At 48.1% G+C, this 6000-nt stretch overlaps 1 pseudogene; it reads right to left on the bottom strand.

Annotated features, from left to right (window-relative positions):
* Positions 1–4334: 4334 nt before the first annotated feature.
* On the bottom strand, positions 4335–5743 carry LOC123158857 (uncharacterized; annotated as a pseudogene).
* Positions 5744–6000: the final 257 nt, after the last annotated feature.

Here is a 6000-nt window from a genome sequence, read left to right as displayed (position 1 = left end):
CTAAGATCAGATTGTTCAATGAAATTTTATATTGCACTTTTTATCCCTAAGTAGAATAAAAGATCTGTACAAAAGCTGCAATAAAATCCTATCAACCTAAGGGAGTGAATCAAACTAATCAACCAAGTGAATGTACTGAACATAAGAACTTGTTATAGGGATACGTCAGGAAATAGATCACACCTTATCTAGTATTGTGCCTCTCTTCATTGTCACATAAGAAATTGTGCTATAGGATCTTTTCCCAGCCAAGTGAAATGACGAGAATGCCCTCGGCGGGGCAGCGTAATTACGCGCGGTGGCACGGCCAGGCGGGACATGGCTGTAGGAAAAATATCCGACGGCTGGAGACGGCCAAGCCCGAGATCCAATGGCCAGAACGCAATCAGGAAACCGATCCGACGGCTGAGAATCCAAACGAACGGGGAAGCTCCATTTTGCTTCAGACTCTAACAAGGGGATTAATTGTCCGAAATCCGTGCCAAGTTTGCTTACTTGCCTGGCCCTACCTCTAAATATGTCTAGATACATCCATTTTCAAGACAAATAATTCCGAACAATAAACAATAGTAACATTGAGTATCGCATGAAGTTGCTCTTAGCTCGTTAGGAGGTCGCCATCGCAAAACTAACTAGACAGTGGACGTCACATCCATCTACCAAGCTACTGTATATCTTAGTAGCTGCTATCCATAGCTCAACCAGACGCTGTGGAAGTTGTACACGATAAGACATTATTTTTCTTCGAGCTAGGCTTGCTTAGCGTAACCTGATGTAGCATCTCTGTGCGTGCATGCATATATTTTTTTTTCTTTCAAAAAGTGGGGAAAATCCTCATGCCTCTGTATCGAGTGATCCACACAATCATATAATTTTTTAGTTACTGATAATCATGACAGCATCATGTATAAATCAATTTACAAAGAGGGAAAAGGAAAAGCTCGAAGCCATTCACATAGGACATGCTTCATGACAGCATCCCTATGTTGTACCTGCAACGACATATTAGCAGGCAAAGGACATAAATACTTTAAGACAGCGCCTTCAAAAAGGACCTGCCTCCAAGACAACGTGCAGAAGTGTAGTTCTGCTACCATGTATACATTTATACTTTCACCGTTCCTAAATATTGTTGGATAATCAGCAACTAGTATTCACTGAGGGCTATAGGCCATTACATATACATGTGTGGTAAAGTGCAAGAAACTCCTTATACAATGGGATGTACCGAAAAGGGAATATACACATCTAACCCCCCCTCCCCCCCCCCCTCAAACTCATGGTGGATCAACAACACTGAGTTTGGAGTGAAGAAAACTATGCTGCGCTCGAGTCTGTGTCTTCGTGAAGAAGTCCGCCAACTGTAACTCCGAGGGTACATAGTGGAGAGCGAGAGCCTGATCCTGCACAGCAGCACGCACAAAGTGCGCATCCACATCGATGTGTTTGGTGAGCTCATGCTTCACCGGGTCACGTGCAATACTGATAGCACCGATACTGTCTGACAGTAAGGGGGTCGAGGTAGTACACCAAAATCCTCAAGTAACCACTATAATCAGATCACCTCAGCCGTCAACATAGTCATGGCTCGCAACTCAGCCTCTGTACTCAAGCGAGAAACTGCAGTCTGTTTCTTTGTCTTCCAGGCAATAAGAGAGCCACCAAGAAAGACACAGTAAGCAGACAGCGAGCGTCGGTCAAAGGGATCGCTAGCCCAGGTAGCATCAGAGTAGGCCTGAAGCTCAAGAGAGCTGGAGCGGGGAAAGAAAAGGCGCTGAGAAATCGTGCCACGAAGATATCGCAAAACACTGAGGAGGTGACTATAGTGGACAGAGGTGGGGGCTGAAACGAACTGACTCAGGATGTGGACAAAACAGGAGATGTCAGGACGCGTAACAGCAAGATAGACAAGACAGCAAACGAGGTGACGTTAGCGAGTGGGATTAGGAAGAGGGTCACCATCAGAGGCACGAAGCTGAATGTTGAGCTCCATAGGAGTCACCACTGTGCGCTCATCACCGAGAGCAGCGCGAGTAAGAAGATCCTGAATATATTTTTCTTGGGAGATGTAGAAGCCATTAGAGGTAGAGGAGATCTCAATCCCAAGAAAATAGCGAAGCGGGCCAAGATCAGTCATGAGAAACTGGTCGCGAAGGCGAGCCTTAACAAAGGCAATGTAGTTAGAGTAATCACCAGTGATGATCATGTCATCAACATAGAGAAGGAGGAGAGTCCGACCACGTGGAGACATGTGAACAAACAATATTGGATCATGATCACGGGGCAAGAAATCAGCGGCAGTCACCACAGAGGTGAAGCTCTCAAACCAGGCGCGAGGGGCATGTTTAAGACCATAGAGGGAGCAGCGAAGTCGACAGACCAGACCCTCAGGAGCATAGTACCCTAGTGGTGGCTGCATATAAACCTCCTCACGCAACTCGCCATTGAGAAAGGCGTTCTGCAGATCAAGTTGAGAGATAGACCAATGACGAACAGAAGCCAGCAAGGAGAGTGCGGATAGTGGTCATGTGAGCCACAGGAGCGAATGTCTCATCATAATCGCATCCCTGCTCCTGCTGGAAGCCACGGGCCACAAACGAGCTTTGTAGCGCTCAAGAGAACCATCAGAGCGAGTCTTAATCTTGTAGACCCACTTGCAGCTGATGGGACGAATACCGGAAGAGAGGGAAACCAGATCCCAGGTGCCAGAGCGCTCAAGGGCAACAAGCTCTTCAGCCATCGCAAGCGGCCATTCAGGCTGAGTCATGGCAGTCAGATAGGAAGTGGGCTCAGCAATAGCAGAGAGACCGTACCGATTAGGAGAATAGCGATCGGGCGGGGGGTAAGGCCGAGCAGGGAGGTTATGAACCAGGGGAGGTGTGAACGAAGGTGCACCAGAGGTGGAAGGCGCACCAGGCACGTCAGGGGAAGCATCCTCAATACGAGGGCGGCGAGTATAGTGGAGAGGAAATGGTGAGAGAGGGCAACGGACTGGAGATGATGGTGGAGAGGTTGAGGAGGAGGAGGATGGGGAAGATGGTGTCGGTGGTGAATGAGAATGAATGAGAGGTGCCGGAGGAAGAGCTGACACATGAGGCACATAGCAGGGTGTCTCGAGAAGAAGAAGAAACGAAATATCGCCCACAGAGAAGCTTGAGGAAGAAGGACGTGGGTAGTAAGAATGAGACTCGTCAAAAGTCACATCACGCGAGATGCGCAAGCGACGACCAACAGGATCCCAACAACGATAGCCCTTGTGCTCATCACTGTAGCCAAGGAAAACACACTCAACCGACTGAGCAGTCAGTTTGGTGCGTTCTCTGGGGGCAAGAAGGATATAGCACACACATCCAAACATACGAAGAGCTGAGTAGTCAGGAGAACGACCAGTGAGACACTCCAGAGGAATACCACCCTGCAAAGCAGTCGATGACTGAATGTTGATGAGATAGATGGATGCACAGCCTCGGCACAAAAGTGGGGTGGAGGAGAAGCGGCAATCATCAGCGCACGAGCCATCTCAAGCAGATGATGATGCTTACATTCGGCAACACCATTCTGAGCATGAGCACCAGGACATGAGAACTGGGCAAGAGTACCCTGTTCCGCGAGAAAACCACGCAATATCTGGGAGATATACTCTCCAGTGGAGTCAGCACGAAAAGTACGAATGGGCGTGGAAAACTGGATGCGAACCATGGCAGCAAATCGTTTGTATATAGATAGAACCTTGCTACGAGATTTCACTAAGTAGAGCTAAGTGTAGCGAGAGAAATCATCAATAAACAGAACATAGTAGCGATGACCACCTTTCGAATCAAAGGGAGCAGGACCCCAAACATCATAATAAACTAACACTACTAGGAAAAACACTACCAGTAGCGTAGGTTTTTTGCATACCAGCATTGTGGGTTCCCGCGCTACTATTATGACGCTACAGCTAACCTTTAGCAGTAGCGCGTTTTTTACCCCGCGCTACAGCTAAAAAAGTTAGTAGTAGTGCGGTGCCACCCACGCTACCACTATTCCAAACCTACACTACTACTATCTAACTACTAGTAGCGCCCCATTTACACCTACGCTACTACTATCCAAGTACTAGTAGCACCACATCTTTACCCCATGCTACAACTAACTAACCAAAAAATAAAGAAATAAAAATAGAAGTCAGATGCAATATTCATGGATAGAAATCAAGACACATCCAGTGCAAATAAACTAAGTTCACAGAACCATCTTAGCACTTGCAGCATTCATGGATACAACATTGAACATCTCAACTCGAGATCTCGGAATCCCATTTAACATCAGATGCAAATAACTAGACCACTTCTCTAGATATATCTACCAAGTTTCGGAGTTGAAACGTCGGTGGATCCGAGCAGTCCCTCCCAGCGGACGGTGGCGTCGAGGTCCTCCACCTCGGCGACCTCCGGCGTCGCAATGACCTGGACGATCATCTGTGTGGCGCGATCGTCGGGCTTCACGATGAAGTCCGCCTCCGAGTGGTTGAAGAGCATGACGCCCACCAGGCCGCGGTAGTCCACGTCGATCACCCCCGCGCCCACGTCGGAAAGTGAAAAATTGTTAGTTGGCGTCCACATCCGCATCCAGTAGGGTACTTTCTTTCTTTTTAGCACATGCACATGAATCAATAGCAATGCATAATAACAAGAAAAAATAACCACGAATCCTAAAGAAAAAGATCATTCTTTGGGCCAGCTTGATAGTTTCAAGGCACGGAAAGGATAATATTGGTAAAAGTCTTCATTAACAAGAAAAATGGACCGAGATTTCTCAAATGACATTTGTTTCACCAACAATGATTAATGAAGAGGCATGTAAGATTTACCTGAGCAGCATCAGCATACCCTCTGATCCTTGCAAGAACTTAAAGGCCAAGGTTCTTAGCTTTCTCCCTTTTGACTAGCACAAGTCCAGTAGCACCATCAGCATACCCTCTGATCCTAACAAATTGACTCGATTACATGATAAATCTCATCCAACTTCATCACTGTCCAGCAAGCCTATGAAGGAATTGATCACCCCCGATGGTGAGCATCATAGAATTGGCAATGAAGAAGGGTTGGCGATGATGATGGCGACGAATCCCCTCTCCGGTGCCCCGAACGGACTCCAGATCAGCCCTCCCGATGAACAACATGAGGTAGCGACGACTACGTATCATAAAATGTGATGCAACTTCTTCTCTTATTTTTTCTCGAGGAAAAGGAATTTATAGGCTTGAGATTAGGGTCGGCAGAGCCACGTGGGCCCCACAAGGTAACATGGCATGCCTAAGGAGGGTGGTCGCGCCCTATTGCCTTGTGGGCAACTGGTGCCCCCCTCAAGTGGACCCTCACTCTAGTATTTTTTATATATTCCATAAAAATCTCCAAAAAGTTTCGTATGATTCCGATAACTTTTATTTGTGCGCAAAAACAACACCATGATAGTTCTGCTGAAAACATCGTCAGTTCGGCTTAGTTTCATTCAAATCATGCAAATTCGAGTTAAAAAACAAGAGAAAAATTGTTTGGAAATGTAGATACGACAGAGACGTATCACTGTCCTTCTCCTCCTCCTTTGGTGGCAGTCCGGCCATGGCACGGACCGCCCAATTCTGCTCTCGGGTGGGGCTACGCGTGTTCGTCTGCTACCGCTTCTTCACAATGCGGGAGTGGATGGCTTTGTCCTCGGTGGCCGCCCGCATCACCACATCAGTCGCCTTCGCGGCCGCCATGTCGGGCCTCGGCGGGCCTTATCCTCTCCTTCCCACGGAGGGCACACCAGTCCTGGTGGGACTCATACTCCGCCCGACTGGTGATGGGGAAGGAGAGATTTGAAGGTTGTCGGGACCGCAGTGATCCAGCCCCGAGGATTCGAGCGCTCGTTCAGCCTACGCTAAGGAGTCGCGCCGGACAGGTCCTACCGTCGGCCGGGCGCTGTGCTCTCGGGAGCGGCGGAGTGCAATGCAGATGGACATTGCCTCCTCCAACC

The sequence above is a fragment of the Triticum aestivum genome, chromosome 7B, assembly GCF_018294505.1.
Source record: "Triticum aestivum cultivar Chinese Spring chromosome 7B, IWGSC CS RefSeq v2.1, whole genome shotgun sequence".
NCBI classification, from domain to species: Eukaryota; Viridiplantae; Streptophyta; class Magnoliopsida; order Poales; family Poaceae; genus Triticum; species Triticum aestivum.
This window is presented reverse-complemented; position numbering and strand designations above follow the sequence as displayed.